The sequence below is a fragment of the Pholis gunnellus genome, assembly GCF_910591455.1.
Source record: "Pholis gunnellus genome assembly, chromosome: 20".
Lineage (NCBI taxonomy): Eukaryota > Metazoa > Chordata > Actinopteri > Perciformes > Pholidae > Pholis > Pholis gunnellus.
This window is the reverse complement of record NC_136547.1, coordinates 6,189,734-6,209,074: the sequence shown is the minus strand read 5'-3', so window position 1 is coordinate 6,209,074 and position 19,341 is coordinate 6,189,734.

Sequence of the window (19,341 nt, the reverse complement as noted above, 5' to 3'; positions counted from 1 at the left end):
CAGTAAATAGTGGAATTCTGGCAAAACTCAATTATATTATACATAATTTCCCCATTCTCTAATCCATTCAGTTTCCTAATTTGTATTAACTATCATATTGTGGTTGTTGTAAATGATGAAATATATTGTACAATTCATTATTTAAGATTGAGACAAGTAGCTACGGTAGTGTGCAAGCTCGTTTTGTAATCAAGTGTTTCAGAGCATCATGTGCTTAACCTAAGTGGAGAGTTTAATTGCAGATTGTGAGTTCAATAGTTTAAAGTGATATTCCACAAATATCTTTTCAAAACCAAACGCATCGTTTTTTGGCTTGAAAGGAGTTGGCTGCTTCAAAACTGTGGAGGTTGTTAAATTGGTTTACAATTCTTCTTGCTGAATATTAGTGAATCTTTCGCAAAGGAATTATTGTGGCTAATATGTGTGTCTTCACAACGCGGTCGCCAGAAGAATGTTGGCCTTGTACATTTCTGCATAACAGCGGGATAAGTTGAATGTCAATGTTTTGGAAAAAGCAAAAAAAAGCTCATAAATATCAGCCTTGTATCACGCTTGCAGGAACACACAATGCTACTTGATGAACGTTGTGGAACAATTGGTTAGGTTTAGGCAACAAAAGACCCGGTTCAAGTTAGAAAAATAGATCATGGTTTGTGTTAAAACAATGATCTAACTATGTTACATAATATGACGTAATAATGTAACTATTGTTCATAAATAACAACCACCTCAGCAAACATGATTGCGTAACGAGCGTAAAGTAGATGTTTACTCTTGGTTTTACAGTGGACATGAACAGCAGACTCCTGGGTGAAAGTCCTGTGCTTGTTTGACCCCTCCCCCTCCCACTTTTCTTTTCCTACCCTACTGTTATACCACGCGACAATTGCTGTGACAAATGTAAACGACATTCAACGTATCCGTGGTTTGCATACATACAAACATACACTTTCCTGGCGCCTGGGCTTTTGAAATTCATAGCCAATGGTGCATAGCATACATATGAAAATATATAATGCATTATTAACAAGTGCATAGAACAGTGTAGGATTGTAAAACACATGAAGAACAAGTCCATTTGTGAGAAGAATAATTCACCAGATGAAGGAAATACCATAACCAAGAGAGTCCTACACACAGCTCTTGTGAACAGGCGATGTGCTGTGAATTATTATCATAACAAATATGCCTTTCCACCCGCAGAGACTTGAATTATTTTGCCCCCTCTCATCTTCCGTTCACAGACAGACGCACACTTCTCTATAAGTGTGATATGGGGTTAAGTGCTTTTTGTGCTCCAAGGTTTGGGCCGTGCACCTATTTTATTTATTCCAAAAATAGATTTCCGAGGAGTTCATTACCAATAATAGAACTTGGTAACATAAAATTTCAGCTTTGGGATTTATGTGGTTAATATGTGGTACAAGCTCTTCACTCAGATATGGTTAATTAAACAATACTTTTAAGTCAAACAAACGTATAATAAAAAGATGATAATCCAGTGTATTAATATTCAATTAGGAATCCAAACATTAACTCATACTATGTTGTGTGAGTGTGTTTATTATTTTTCTTTCTGAAATTGTTTGGTGTCGTAGACACAGAAAACAGATCAACACTGTTGCAATTTTTGCAGATGCAACTATAGATACTGTAAACACAGGTGGATACATTTAAGGTCCACTTAACCCCTTTGTGATCATGCTACACACAACTTTAACACTAATAGTTAAAGCTATTTACGGTAGCTTCCATTCTATTGTAAAGCAATTATATTCTTATGGGAGTGGTGTCTTCCAGGATTACTACTGTTTGCCTTCATCCTCAGGGTGTTCAGTGATTAAATGGTTAGGTGAGCATATCAAGTATGTAAATACCATGGCCGTCTTGTATGCTATTCTTATGGGAGTTTGAAGTAGCACTTCAAAGCTTATTCCTCCTCTTTACACCAAATGCTAATATATATCATATGAAAATTTTGGCCATTTTACGCTTGCTCATAATGCGACTCAATCCCATAGACCCCCATGTTGAAATGTCCAACATTACAGCACGTGTTACAAAAACCTCTATTGGTTCTGTGTTGCAAATTTCCCTGCCTGCTTTGAGCTTCACAATGTCTCTTCAGAAACCTATGGGTAATGTCCAGAGACTATATCCATATTCTATACAGTCTATGATTTATCCCTTATTAGTATTAGTACAATTAATATCAGTGCATTTTGCTGCATGTCACCCCCCTTCTCTCTTCCCCTCTGTCCTGTCATTCTCCAGCGGCACGAATACAGGAAATAAAAGCCCAAACATTTTAGTGCATTTTGCATGTATCTAATATTACCAATGTATGTTTAAGGGTATTTTTTTTTAACGTAACACGGACACAAGCAGTGATGAATAATTTCATCCGAGGCAGAACCGGTCAACCTGACAGTATGCTGTCAAAATATTGTCGAGTCTGTGATGCAGACAGGTGTAAAAGCACACACAAGTATGGGGAAATCAATAATTTCTTTGTAGTGTGATCCAGAGAATTGCCAAATATCTGCCAGTTATCGGAATGAAGTTTGTTCTTCGGCGCAGTGCGATGCATCCGTTCGCACCGTTTGAATAACTGACACGTGGCATTAAATTTTGAGCACCTTCCCCGCCATGTTTGTATTGGTTATAAAACTTTAATCAAAAAGAATAACAATGATATGCCATCGTTATGAAAGAGAATGTGGAGAAATATCAAAGAGAAACGAGGCAGCATCCAAGCTACACTGTTATCTCACTGAGCAACGGGAAAAGTGTAACTCAACAATTAAACATGCAAGAGAGAAATAATGAAATACTTATACTTCCTGTGCAGAAATGCATCAATAATCAGCACAGAGACTGCATTTAAGCAAAACTTACATTCACTATCTCAAATTATGAATAGGAATAAGTAGTATGTTTGTTGTTTTATTTTGATAATGAATGCACAGAACACAACGCATGGCTTTTCTACAGACGTGTATTGCTCTAACTCAGTCCTGCTTGAGTTTTACCCAAATTCCAAACAAGTCAGTCATTTTGTCTGCGCGATGCGTCACTGTCATCCACACCGACTCTGTCATCTGTCATCTGCGGAAGTCAAAACAATGAGGGTTCTCTCAGGTGAGCAATGTGACATTTACTTATTGGAACAGCACCACAGATACATTTTGATGTGAGTGTTCAAATACAAGTCACTTATAGGTCACATGTCGCAGGACCCAATTTTGCACAGCATACTCATGCGGTTCCGCTAGGAATTGGAAATATGCGAGTTGCAATACGCAAAAAAAACGATGCGACAACTTGCTGTTCAAACTGATTAGACATTAAAAACATTAGATGTTTCACATGTGGGAGACAAGACGCAGTGAATCTACAGTGTGAACAAAGCCACAAGAGTTACTTCTGCATGGATAACTGCTTTTCACTCAACTCTTTAAAACAACAAAATCAAAAGACACAAAACCATATGCAGCTTATCAATGATCACAGGAAATACTTGTAAATATTAGCTCGGAGTGTGTTCTATGTCAGGAATATATTAAGTCATTGTTTTACATTTGTCCTTAATGCACTTAAACAGAAACGATGGGGGGGGGGGTTTGACTTTTCACTTAACATCATTTTTCTTCTCCTTTTTATAAATGTGGCACACGCGCTGTCAAATTGATGAAGATGTTTTCTCCCGTTGCTTGTGTTTTGTCTACTTGCATGTGCTTTCAGGGCCACTGTGCCTTGAAACTTGCTTACACAAAAGTAAAAGACTGGACCCTTCAAAATGTGTTGTGTGTCAAAATGTATTTCATTTGTGAGAAACAAAATAATTTCACAAAACAAACCACGATTTAAAATCTGTCTAGAAGCTTGGTTTTATCATGGAACTATAATACAGTGGACGAATCAAAGGACAGAAACCACTCTCACACAAGCAGTCTATGCCAGTTTAAAACAAATTCCGAAAGAGGAAATGATCAAATCAAAAGAAGAGAAATACTGTAAATGAAGCATTTTACTTTTGCCACAAAGTCAAAGCTCACACATTTATATAATGGCAAGAAATATTAGCACAAGTTTCACCCTGGATTCCTTTACAGCTTTTATTTCAATTCCAAGTCTTGCGTCATAAAGCACTTCATGATTTAGCCCCGGCCTTTCTTCTTTTTTTTTTTTTTTAATTCTTTCATCTTCATGACAAGGGTTATATCTTCAGGTTTTTAGCAAAGTACTTTGTACTGCAATGGGAAATTAAAAAGAAAAGCTAAAGGCAGCTGGGTATTTATCATTAGGGCACCCAGACGTTTTTCACAATTTGCTGGAGGATTTCACTTTGAATCTCTTTTGGGATTGAGAATTAAAAGGCAGCCATTAGCACGAGAGGGGCAAGGGCAAGATTCATTTCCAAGACCACAGAGATCCGAGTTCATGTCCCGGCAGTGGTGTATCTAGCTTGTTATGGCGTTTCAGTGGAAATGGACTCTGCAGTAGGGACACCTGGGTCGGGGGCCAGCAGGTGATTGAGACCACCGTTTGGGGAAACAGACTTCAATTCCAAAAAACGCCCATGTACCCAATACACATGCAGTCTTTCCAGCATTCTCCCACCCACCATCTGTTTTTGTCCTAGGATCACGGATCACAATTTGCACTTTAAATTAACTTCAACTTCTATTATTTCAAGGGTTCTTGAACACTTGTTTAGTACATGTTTTTGTAATGAGAAATGGGTACACAGCAGTATGGCCAAATGTCAAAAAAACACGAGTAAAAAAATCTCCAAGGCATGACCTTTTCCACCGAGGGCATGCTGAACTTAACTAAAACATAAGGGAACAGCCTTAAATCCTTCTGCACAGTTAAACCACTTAGTTAAAACGTTGACCCTCTGCTGGTGCTGCAGAGGGGGACGTGCAGTACTGCTACTGTTAGTCCCGGGTGGGAGTGCAGTGCAGACAGTAAGGTTTGTAGTCTACTTGTGTCAGCAGGGATTTTGTGTAGGCTCAGTATTGTTAACATCATATAAAGAATATCTTATTGTTCTTTCTCACACGGCTTGAAGAAGAAAATAGTGTTTTCAGACCAAGTAAATATTCAAAGCTGCCTTCCTCCTACATCCGTCTTTTGAATTTGATGCAGCAGAGATACGAGGGTCTGAAAAGGGCATTACTTTAAAGGTTTACTAGTCTGATGTTGATAAGTCCTGTATACAAATATAAAAGACAAATAAAGGTGAACCTCTTGGGATGCAATCAACAATATTTAGTATATAGGGTTGGTTTTTATAAGTAACTTTAGTTTAATGGCTGTCTTTACTTGCCTCATAGTGAGCATTGCTGCTGTTATGGTTTGAGGGTTAGGATGCCAAATCCCCTCTAGGACGGGCCACATTAATGACTGAAGTCATGTTTTATTCTGTAGCTTTCTATAAATGCATTCACAAAATGTGTGTTGTTCTGGAGGAAGCTAGTATTATCACCAAATCAATGTCTAGCAGGGAGAGTAAAGAAAAATGAATTGCCTTCCTGTGCAGGATTGTTACCTTTTAAGATAAGGCATGAGTCTGCAAATGTTTTGTCATTTTTTCAGCAAAAATGGCAGAAAATGTCTGCTTCAAATGCACACAAGCTCCAGCCTTTACTGGACTCTGTAGGTAATGTTCATCTCCAACCACAAGCATGCGTTCTGCCTCTGACAATGTGCATGTAGCCAGCCAATGAGGATGTGCCAACCCCACAGTATGTAATGCAGCACACATTGATCCCCTGTCCCGTACAGTTGGGTATATTCTCTCCTTTTGTAGTGTTTGATGGATAGAGGGCTGTCTCATGCCACTGTTAGAGTTAATGCAGCAGCCAACAGACCCAGCTTTGGGAGGCCAGTTCTTTCAGGGGTTCAGGAGGCAAGGCCTAGTGATGCTTAGCTGACCTCCTCTCTGGGCTCGATACACCTACATGTTCCCAGGTGTGTTGATGACCCGGGTAATGTGTTGTGCAGGGTTTCTACTACTTCTCTTTTTTAAACCCTACAGGGTTAGGCCATGGCTCTACCCAGTTCAGCTACAGACACTATCTAGGGTGTGCTGCATTATATACTGTGGGGTTCACGCGTATTTGGATAGCTAGTCCTGATTGGCTGACTACGCTGATGCAAATGTTCAGTGGGCCAACCGCTCCTTGTGGTTGGAGGAGTATAATATCCATAGAGTCCAGTAGAGGGCTCCGCCTGTGCTTATAGAACTAGGGTTACAATAACGTAACCGTTCCAAATAATTATATTTGTTGGACAAAAGAACAGTAGCATGTGAGATAAGCTGCGAACGGACAGAGAGAAAGATATACATGCACACGATTGAACACAGTATTCCCCCCAACTGCTCCAGTGGAATACAATAATGTAGTAATATAGCAATGAGATCTGCTCCAAACAACAAAAACAATTATTGAAAATGTCACTTAAAATGCATCCGTTTCACAAAAGATTAATGAGACAGAAAGCCTTTGTTAAATATTTTACTGGCAATAACAGCATGGATATATAATATGTCAAACTTTTCTTAATCGATGCTGATAGTGATGCATTAGGACGGTGCATAGTTGGGCCGTTATTCATCTAATCACATAAGTACATGTCCTTGTTCCTTTGTCTGAAATGAATGTCGCCATGAAACGCTCACATGCTTGATATTCCTTGATCACAAAAAGCACTTTGGGATATGCTTAGACTAGGAATTAATACTGCTACTCTAGTTCACAGAATATTACGCACGTGCCATAGTTTTCTTTCTGTAATGGGACAAGAACAGACAGTACTTCTATACACAGTAGTGTGCTGCATGAGGACGTGTACATAATCAAAGCCATAAATCAGATAACCGCTGTGTTGAAATACAATGTATCAGAAGAGAAGAGGGGTTGAGCATGGCTGCCATCCACAGCTAAATCCCATTCCCTCCAGACATGGGGTGTGTTAACCAAAACAAACCTGAATACCTCATGTTCTTTGGCTCTCATTGTAATTGGAACAGATCAATTGCACCTTCATTACACGAATGAGATGGATAACCTTGTCCTCCTTCCCTGCCATTTTAATGGGCCACTCACAGCCCCTGCTCCTTGCCTCTCGCTAATCCCTGCGGAGCCTATACACTTTTAATCCCCCCTGCAGGACTGGTAACACAATATGGGCTCATCATCCATCCAACCATAGAACTTCCAGAACACTGTGCAAAGTAAGGATTCCTTGGGATCAATGATGCTTTTCAGAAACTTGGGTTTCTTCAAAGGTTGGAGGTTTCTTGGGGAACGTTGCATGTGCTTTAAAAAAATGATGGTTAGTTACAATTATCATATAGTACTAGTTATGTGATAGCTGATTGATAGACAGTGATAGATCAAAATTTGTTGATTCATCTTTTGATCCAACCCTGTCCGCTACAAAAATACTTTAAAAAAGTATGTTTGTTATTTTATATTAATACAAGTGAATGTTGACTTTTGGTTTCACGTCCTGTTTGTTCGCCTCCCTCCTACATGGACTTCCACGGACTTTGATTGGAAACATAATTGTGATTCGTCCAAAAAAACAGGACAACGTGTTCCTCTTGAAACATAATTGACAACGCATTCGGTTGTATGGGAACCTGATTTCTAAGAGACCAGGCTTGTTGACCGACTACTTGCTTCACCTCTAGCACCGTCTGCATCACCCTTTTAGAATGTAATAAATGTAATATTAAGTACTGTATCGTTCCATGAGCAGTGATAAACACCATTGCTGAAGAAGGGCACAATACTGTGATTTACAGAAACAAGAGCATCGCAGTTGAGGCACAGTTTGATTGTCAAGTGATCCGTGGAACACAAAATGCAAAAACATCAGTTACCTCCTGGCAACAAAGAGCAAAACTGTATATACGATTATTTAACAAATTACAGCTAAAAAACTGTGCAGAAATGCTGAACACATACAATGATGTTGTTAGTCCCGCCGTCGGTACGTTCTTCCAACTTCAATATGAAACGCGCCACACAAAAGACAAGTTTCCAGGAAGAAGTATTTGTTGAGTTCTCCAGCAAGCGTGACGCTGCTGAGCAGAGAATATTCTCAGGGTGCACTGCTGATACTGTTTGTTCTATTTTGCATGGACTCTGTAACGTCCCGCATTCCTGCTGTAGCCCTGTGCATTCAGCTGACTGATCAGAGTCGACAGCCTGCCAGTGCAGACACTCCTGTACATTCAAAGAATAAACACCACAGAGGTTGAGCAATGTAAAGCCTTTTTTCTATCTGGTGCGCTGCATGTGGCCAGGCCTGGTTCTAGCCTGCTGTGAAACGGGGGGAGGGGGCAGGAAGAGATGTTGGTTGGTCACCAACAAATATGAGTTATTTAGGACTGTAAGGTACAACGTGCACTGTTGTAGATGTATCTCAAGCTGTCACTCAATGAGTGTAGGCAGGCTGCCAGGCTTTCCAAAAGGACATGGAGTAGCCAGCTTGGGAGGAACGGGGTGTGAGCTTTCATCCCTTTTCTTCTCTGTTGATACACTCCACACTTATGGGCAGTGAGCAGTATGATATTAACTTTGTTACACACAAAGCAGGAGGAAATGACTCGATGACAGGATAAACAATCGTCAAGTTGCTACCGCCAATAATCTGAGTCTCTGCGCTCTCAGCGGGACACAACGTCTCAGCTGCAGACGGAATTCATATCGAGCATGTGTGGCACCTTTCTCTACAATCATGCTCGGAATGTTTTGAAGCGGAGGCTCGAGGTTGTAAAATGTTCACCTCGAGCGAATTGCAACTTTTTGATTTCACAAATCACTTTTTTATTTTTCAATAAAACAAATATGGTAATAACATATTTTTTATTCAAATCAAAGTATTTTATTGCAAATCATTATCAAAATTCAACTATTTTTTTTTACTGTTGCTACTTAATTTAGTTTTTCACATCAAAAGAAGAAGTTTGTTAAATGATAGAATTTAAAAATCAGGAATTCCATCAATTTATTGTTTCAATTTAGTTCTGTGGACAATGGGAGGAAAATCCAAGGACATGTTCTCTCAATGAAAATATATAAATATATATATATTTATGGTTTTAGTCAATCAATTGATTGGATTATAATTATGACTAGATTAGCCTTTCTTTAAACATTCTGGAATGTCCCCATTGAAAGCCTGGGAATCACTAATACCATCTGCTTGTTGACCACACAGTCTCACGACCATCAGGCCTTTTATCTAATAAGTATCCATCCTCTCCGTCAGCGTCACTAACTCTGCATTTGTGTCAAACTGTGGAGTACAAACAGGGAAAAGATCAATAAATTGCCATGGCTCAATATGTGTGTAACCTCAGGCCTCAGTCTAATACCAGCTGCTGTGTCATAAAGCCCAATCTTCTGTACCTTGGATTCTCTTATCAGACAGACTGCTGTGGCTATTTTCACAAACTGGGCACTCGCCTGCTTCTTTATATAGAGTGGACACTACAACCACCATCCACTGGTTTAGTTTAGTTTTAAAGAGGATTTCATTTATGCGCGTTTGCAATCACCCATTTGCATTCATCCTATTAATAATGCTCTTCTTTGTCTAATGTTTCTATGAATAATGCTCTTCTATTTCAAATGATTTACTTGTTCAGCTCAACTTTACATAACAATTTCACAGTTTGGACAAAGATTCCCAAGTAACCATTGCAGCTGCCATCAAGATCTATTGGAGGGTTGGCTGTTTGTGCACGGTGGCTAAATATATACCAACCTGACGAAGAGAATTGTAGTCGCATTAAAAAGATAATTGTAGTGTGGGCGCAGGTCAATTGTGTAATGATGACAGCAGAAGTGTATTAAAAACCAGTTATCCAGCTAACAAGCTGACATTTTCTTAACACATATTTGATCAGTTGCATTATTTAGAAAACTGTTCTATCTACACGTTTAGTAACTCTTAGATTTTCAGGTCCTGTAATTAAAAGGTGTAATTGCCAATAATTTCCCATCAATCTATTCAAAGTTCAGGAAAGAACGGTGAAACGTTGATACTATTCACAGAGATACAGTTCTGAGACCGTTATTTTTGCCATAATTGTGTAGATTTGCAAATAAATTGTTGTTAATGTTCTTTGAAAGAACTGCTAACCGGGGACAATATGCATCATCAATCATTTATTATCACCGAGTTAATGGAAACTCACGTTGTGATGTATCGGCTGCAGACAAATTGTTTCCACACTTTTCTCATTTTATAGTCACAGTGCATGAATTACTCTGCATCTTCCAACTCATTTCTTAGGACTTCTAATATAATTCATTAGTATTAAACTATTGCCACTGCTGTGTGTTGTTTGTGCAGCCCTGTCATCAATCATTTGTTTTGCCAAATATGTGTTCAGAGAAATGTACATGTGTGAGCTTAATATGTAAAGACCTCTAACCACATGAACTAAACAAGGCAAACATCAAAATCACCATCAAAAACACTGATTCTTGCTTTTTATCAGCTGTTTATCAGAGCAAGTGATGGAAATATCTGTGACTGTAATTACAGATTAAAGAAAAGCCGACACAACCTGAGCCAATCAGAAGAGCTAGAATCAACCAGCACCCTGAGAGATACTTCCATTAGAGGGGAATCTACATTGGAGTTCTGGATGAACAGGGGGAGACATCTAGACGGTTCCTTTTTTATCAAGCAGAGCAAATATATCACCATCACAATTGTTTTAGAAACATTTGGGGAACCACTGGCCAGAGATCCATTGATGCATAAAGAGCGTTGGAGCCGGGGACCCGTTCACTCCTGTGAAAGTCGCTCAGTGGGCGCATGAAGCCAAAAAAATTTGACTAGGAAGTATAAAATTACCCAGATCTTCCTACAATGCTCTGCATCCATGGACCCGTGGTTCCCTATAACACCCCCCAGCCCTCATTCACATGAACAGAGGCAGGGAAATGACCCTGGGTTCAGCTGTGAGAGCATGCTAAAACTTGTATGACTTCATTATTCAAATAAAGGCCATGTAAGTGTTCATACTAGGACGTTTATTTACCTTAAAAAAATACATATGCTGATTTACAGACGTCTCTTTCCGAATGTAACATGAAGTCAAAGGGCCATTGAAGTTCATATTAAATGTATTGTCAATCAACATTTGTAACTGGATTCACGTTCTCTGTTGTGGATATTAAATGGAAACATTCAGGTAGCATTCCATTTATCTGTAATGTATTTGCTATTGTACATCAGTAGTCTACAGATGTATACGGCACACGTGGGCGTCTTATGTATACTTTTCTGCGCGTCGTATGTAGTGTACACGGTGTGTTTGCACTGCGTTTCTACATGCCTGACTTTAGTTTGCTCTCTGCACCAAGTCTTGACCAGATCTAAGCTAACCTCTTGTCAGGCTTTATCAGTGACTGCCTTATACAGTTAGGATTACATTGAAATATCATTATAGTGAATAATTGTTATTTCGTTACTCATCAACGGTTGATATTCTCTCCTCTAATACAGTCGCCTGTGGAAGCTTGTTTTATTCATCAAATCTTCAGCAGGTCAGTCACTGCATGATTGTACTTTCTGGGAATTACATTATTAATGAATTGAATGACTAAAAACCATAGCAGCTATCACATCTAATTACACCAGAAAATAATACATAACCTTCATTATCTCTGGACATATTCCTGAACTCAATTAAACAAAAAAAAAGCACAACACAGCTATCACTGCCATCAAAGCATGAGTGAATTATATTCCTAAACCTAAAACAGTGTATCATTTAAATGCACATAGGTGCATACGGATACCAAAAAGGTTAATGCCAGCTCATTAATATATTTATATTTATATTTATAACCCTCGCGCTGTGCCTGAGTGCCATATTCACAGGAGCAACTTTATCAGCCACATCGATTTCAGTGACAGGCTGATAATGCCTTCCAGTGTTGTTCCTGCCAAATGCGGCAATGAACGTAGAGAGCGAGAACATTTGCAACGGTGGGGTAGAGACATAAGGCTGGAGCAAATTGATCAGTGACGCAAGTGAAGACGGAGGCCTAATACCTTTATTCCCAGATAAAGCTAAAGAAAACAGGAAGCAGATCAACGATTTCCCGTCGGACCGGCTTTAGATTTTCCTCCGGGTTTCATTTTATGGAGTTCTCATTTAAATTCATAAGGTTGTTATTACAACGGATCATCAGGGAAGTTAAGACCTCTACATTTCAACATAGTATCATCTTTGCCTTAGTTTCGTTGTTTTTCACAGAGTTTTCAAGGATATTTTCTGGGTGACCCATTAGCCTCACATACACACACACACACACACACACCCCTACACACACACACACACACACACACACACACACACACACACACACACACACACACACACACACACAGATATATGCAACATATATAGGATTATGGCAAGAAGCCATTATTATTTTGCCACGGGACACATCAAATACGTTTGTCCTCTCATAATAACCACAACTCTGTTTCAGTTAAACACAATGTCTGATGTTGTGCTGAAAGAAAAGAATGCTGAGAAGGCCAGACGCATTGCAGACGTGACACACATCAGCATTCTTCTTTGATGAAAACAGACATTTGTATTCACCCTGCATTTGCTTTTAGAATGGAAAAAAAACCCATAGCTATACAGGACAATATATTTTATATGACAGCCATGCCATATTATCAAGTAAATGCTGACTGATTATATTTAACATGCAGCACTGGCAAATCACAAATTGCTAACCTGATGTCGAATAGCTCCCAATGGAATTCAGGATGCAATCACCTGACAAATTGACAGCGCTGTAGGACCAGAATGATATTTTTATTTACCGGGCGGTCATGTGTGCTTGTTCCCCTCTTGTCAATGTGTTTGTTGACAGCTCCTCATCAAATGAACGCCGGCTCTATACCAACCCTACATGGGCTGTCTGTTCTCATTTGAGTCTATATTTGCATGTATGGTTTCTCTAAATAACCTTTTTATCACTGTACTTACATTAACACTACTGCCAACACAGTGTTACACACCGGGTTCATAAAATGCAAATAGCTGTGTTTAAATAGCTTCAAGCCTTTCAGCTTGACCTTTTCCAAGTGTGTGCTTTTGATGTTGTCTTAAGCCTAAAAGGTACTAAAATAATACACACAGCATTCCTGTGCATTCATTCTTCTGACACCACTGTAGTCATATCATATACATTATAACCATATGAGGTTGTTGTTTTTATCTCATCTTATTGGTCGACAGACTTATTAACCAAAGGCTTAAGGAAATGATAGTGAGACTAACAAAAACTAACATTTACTTATAGTTATGGATTCATTTTTAATGCGGTTCAAAGCAGGATTACGAAGCTTCTGAAAGGGTTACAATCACATCAGAGTCCCCATCCAACATTCTTTGAACTGAAGCCTGCAATAAAGCAGGCTCCACCTTCTGTATTAGTGTGGTTGTATTTACGCATTGTAAAGCAAATTGGTTCTTTCGGACGGGAGACGCACAGCAGCAGTAAATACAACATAAAAAAATATATATATATATGTAAACATAATTTGGTGTGGGACATCAAAAAGTTGCCGATTCTGCTCTATGATCTGTGATATTTGGTTTATTTATCATAATTTCTAATGACTTCATCAGAAAATGCATTATTGATGTGCATGTGAACATAAATAATGAAATAACGTAGGCGGTCTAGCAGACAGTTACAGCCGCTGTAGGGGGGGATACAACCCTGGTGGTTCTGGTGATAATGATTTTTTATTCAGTCGTATGTTGGTACATAAGTGTGTAAGCGATATGATCATGTTTCCGTTAGTCCTAAATGGCAGAACTCAATAAAAGATGATAAATTAACCAAAGAAGCATTTCATGTTCAGATGCAGAATAACAAACATTTCAATGGGAAATAACACAAGAAGGCTTTCCATCACAAAACCTGAATCTAAATAAAAAGCTAAAAGACTTTTAAATCTTTAACTGTTTGCACTTCATCCAGCTGTCATAGTTGAACATATCATCTCATCATCAGTCACACACCATCCGGAGACAGCGATTGACACCCAGTAAACAATGTGACAGGTGAAAAGGTAAATTATACCATGTATCGTCTATTTGGCAACAGCGTAACCAGGCAGCTAAGAAGAACAAATAGTGGTTGTCTTACTTAGATTTTCTTTTTTTCTTTTGTATTCTCCATATCCACAGAAAACAAGTCTAAAAGAACCGTGTAAAATTGTCAAAAGGGATTCACCAGTTGTGTCCCCCCCAAAAAAGCACCCATCTGGATAAATATTAGGAAAGAGTTTTCAACCTGTAATTAACTATGTGGGCGGAATCCAATGATCGTGTCTGTGATATGATACGTATCATGATACAGGGCTTATGAGTCAACATATGGTGATACCATAAGCAAGGCAATATATTGCTATTTGGAAATCTAATTTGAGGGAAAAACAGTCATAGCATAAAAAAAGTCAACTTTTCCTGTAACATCATAGCAATACTTCATGTACAACTGGAGCTACTGTCACAAAGCTTTGCATTTGAACTATTTACACAAATAAATGATCCTATTTCTGGAAAATGTATGCAGTATCATGAAACACAGTGTTGTGCAGAGAAGTGTATCAATATGTTCTTACACCCCCCCCTACAACCATTGCACATGATATAACACACTCAAGCACTATTTAGAGAGGATACAGCAGTCAGGATTTCATGCTCAATGTGATGGATTTATCTGCAAAAGTTAGTAGACGTCCTGTTGAATGAAAAGCTGCAAATCTTTTCAAGTGGGAAGACAAGCTGTGATATAGCTAAATATGAGGACCGTGTGCAGACAGGAATTATGTGAATTATTCTTAAAACTACAGAGCCGAGCCTTGTTCACCAAAGCTGTGCTCTAGCCAGAAAGCATCTGAAATCATTCTCAAACCCCAAGGTATCTTTAATTAAAGATGTAGTGAATTTGACTGGAATATGTGTGTGTGTGTGTGTGTGGCGGGGGGGATTATATCTCTGGTCATTACCAAAACCCAGGCCATGCATCGGTTTTGCTCTCTTTTCATCCACTACTCTTATATTTTTTAAATGATTCCAATGTACTTCATCATAAGTGCATCTGGTTCTCTAAAGGTCTGCTTTTATAGTGCACAAAAAAGGTCATGGAATAAATGAGACTGCTCTGAGGAGCTTCAAAAGGTCCCAATGATGTTTTTTTCTGGTAAAATAAGAATGCTTCTTGCTTTAAAAATGCGTAAATCTAAATCCGCCCAAACCTCTACGGAGAGCTCGGTTTAGCCTAACATCCACTAAATCTACCTCAAAATATTCTGACACTGAATTAATGCTTACTTAAGACGCATCTTGGGATTACTCCTCACCATGGGCATAGAAACTCATATGAGCACATTCAAATCACAGACAGATTGATTGACACCCCATCAAGCCATGTCCCCACACCATATGCCAACTCATGTTGATAAGCTGCAGGCAATTCATCATCGTCAGAAAGAACACATCCCCAGCCTGCATGCTTTAATGGTTTGTGAACTCTGCGATGCGGCTGAAATATGAGAGTAAACTGTAGGCCGTTTGAGCGTAAATCACTTCCCGAATCAATGCACTTCTGCTTAATTTAAAGCTGCTTCTCTACCGTTACTGTACGTCTCATCCGTTATGCCAGCATTTGGGCTCGTGCCAGAGAGCTGTGTTGATGTCAAATCAAATGTGATTATGGCCTATAAATTTACCATCTGATTGGCCAGATCAGTGAGCGGAAAGTCTTTACTAATTATATTGAACCTCTGGAAATGCAAAGGGCAACTCTTACTCCAGTCTGCAGTGCTGGAGATGTCTTCTATAATGAGCCTGGTCTGTTTGGATATAGATTACACTGATCCACTTAGTGAAATTAGTTCAAAAATGGAGGACTGATATTGAATGACTGGAATGGGACAAGCTGTTGGACAAAGGTTTACAGGGAACAGTAGATGTAGTTCTCTACTAAACTAACTCAAACATACGGCCAAAAGACTTTCTGTTTGTGTCGTTTTTATGTATTTCATTTCACAAAAACTATATTTTTGTATCACCTTTTTAAAAAGGTTAACCATGTGGAATTGTGCATTTCTGTGAGCTTGATATAAAACATCTTTTATGAAATATATTTTTTGCTCAGGAACATGACCTTCAATGAAGAAACGTAGAATACCAACAGTTCTCTACGGCGTCTGGGTTGTGAGCGAAGGACTGAATAGTGTGGGGTTGTTGTAGTTCACTAAAATATGCAGAGGGAGGAGGTCGGGGTGGTTGGAAGGGTCAACTGGATGTTTGATTAGACTCATTTCTCCCATCCTGTTTCCTTCCATCCAACGACCACGACTGTTCACTATCCTTCAGTAGTGAGCTCAACCTGAACCACAATCAGTCCTAACACAGACATCAGTGTGCCCGGATCTAGCTAAACCTTGACAGAGAGGTGTTTTACTTTTACAAAGGCGGTTCGTAATGGATCAGAGAATGAAAGTATGTGTTTAACTTGCAGGATGAGTTTACCATCGGTATAGACAGCCTGTTACCTGTGGGTTCCACTGGTTTGATGGTATGATGTATTAGTGTTTTACACCACTGTGAGGTTGGATTTTTCTCTCTGTATTAACATTGTAATCTAATGCAATTATTTCCACGTTTGACCACTTGATCTGGCGAGCAAATTGAAGGGTAACGTAAAAATGTGCAGTTAGTATCTCCAATAAAAATGGCATCTCTCTTCCCTAAGAACATTCATGTCGATATATTGCTTTCCTTTTCAGGCATTTCACGGGGGGGGTGCACTTTGTTATGATCTTATAAGCCATTCCAGATGATATATTTTGGTGGTAATAGCCATTTTAATATTACTGTTTGTTACTAAGAGTGTCTGAGTCAGCAGGGCATAGCTTCAAAGGCTTAATGGGGCAAAATGAATTGCCACACCAAGGGAAAGATACAGCACTAATCACACCATTAACATTGAGCATCAGCCCAAAGTGGCCATGTTTGTTTGAAGTGTGGAGAAATGAACTCTGGTCAAATCAAATTAAGGGCATGGGGACCGCATACATAGAGGAGGATTTGCCCCTCTCCAATTTTTGTAAATAGTATTTTTTTTTCACCCTCAACCTCTTCTCCATTAGATTTAAAAATGGGATCCTGTGTGTGTCCTTCAACACATTGTATTGAGCAGTCTTTCTGTTCATTCCCCATCACAGGAACTGAGCTGTAAAGCGTTACGTATAGTTGTAATTACTTGGAGCCTTTGTTTTATGACTCTCTGGCCAAATGGTCCGCCTTGTCATAGAGGAATCTTTTGCAGATTCACTTAGGCTTATGGTGCCATTAGGTTTTATGTGAAGACATTTTCAAGCCCCATTTCGGGCTTTTGTATGTATCAATTATGTTTATATGCAGACAAATCCTACGGATCTATAATAATGCATTCAAATGCAACAAGTATCACTTTCTATCATGTGTAATGAAAACATCAAATCCTTTCTCTATTCAGTCCGTCACAGAACATGTCTTTGATAATAATGGACCGGATAACTTGGCAACTCAAGGACTGCACAGGAACTATATTGATGCCATGAAAGAGAAATATTGTCAGCATGAGACATTTACTTTGGACTTTTCTGTATGCTGCATGCCAACAAAGAAACACACATTTTTAAAACTAACATTCATCGAACAATATAATATAGAATTCTTTGAAAATAAAAAAAGTTTACCCACGGATCTGTGACCTAAAGACCTTGGATCTACACATTTGTTTTCATACAATAGCCGTCTTTACATTAAGTTTTCAAAAATAAATGTGAAGTAGACGTGTTTCCATCAACTTGTTTAAAGTAAATGAACTCTGCTTGAGCATAGTTTGGTCAGAAGATAAAGGCTGCACATGGCTGTAATCCGCCAGTAAACAGGGCAGAAGAGGTAGAGGTGGCAAACAAGTCGCTTCAGTCATTCAACCATTTATAATATAAAAATGGAGAGAGGTCTTCAATAATGTGTTTCAGTTGGACAAGTTTTAGTTGTTCTTTCATGTCAGTGAGTCAGCTAATATTGGCCATGTTTTATATTATTCAGAGATGAAGACCTACATTCTCACGTTATGGGAACATCAAAGAAGAGGCCAAAAGCAGAAACAGACGATGAGTCACGTCAGTGGAATTTGCGCAGATGTCAGAATTTATTCGACAATGGCTTTTCCATAATCCAGTTGGCGCAGCATCTCTAAAAACCAGGAAGTTTTATCAAATTGATCTGTTTCCATAGAGCTTTTCTAATGTGATATTTCAAAATGCGCATAAAAAATATGTGAATGCAGACACGGCTTCTGATGCTATGAATGAAAGATAGATGATACTTCATTGTCATATGAGACAAATACCTTCGACTTTGTTATGCTGCATGCCAACAAAACAACAAACGTACAACACAGTCACAACACCATCAGTCACTGAACAATATACTTTTTCATTTAGAAAATAAGAATGTTACCCACAAATCCATGACTTTAGAAAGTTTAGAAAGTCTTTTGATGACGTGCTTCTCAGTGAGGCCGTGACTCCTTGACATTGTCTTCATACCGGAGCCTTCAAGGCTCAACTCTCCTAAACCTAATGGGTACATGGCTCCTCTTACATCTTTGTTTAATAAGCATAGGGGACCATAAGAGTCCTTCAAGTTTGAACCTGTTTGCTGTTAACCTTCAATTTAAGATTGAATATTGGCAAATTAGGCATGAATATTAAGTAGGTCCAGAAGATGCACTTCACCACAAAGAATTACGGAAACTAATTATTCTAGTGATAATATATATACACTCAGTATCCTTTAACTTAAAGTTTGCATCTGGTGTCTATGTGCATGGCCCATCCATACACCATGACGCATTTTATTACTTTTCACCGCAGTTGAAGAGTCTAAAGCTACTTTTTCCTTCGGAGCTTAATGTTGCTATTAAACATAAATTGCTTTTGCAAATTCTCTTCATATGAATGTAATTTGTTGGAGACAGCGTTGAGCGCAGAGCATTACAAAGCTTTGTTGCGGGACTATGATGGAAGCAGCCTGAAATTCAAGGATCTCTCATGGGGAAAACTGATCTTAAAGAGATCCAGCATCTGACGGGACGGGCCTCATCCTATTTCCTGTGTACCAGATCCGCTCGTTTCTCTCCTTTATGGAGCTGTGATGTACAAACATCCCCCTATTGTCCTTGATTGACTGACAGAGGA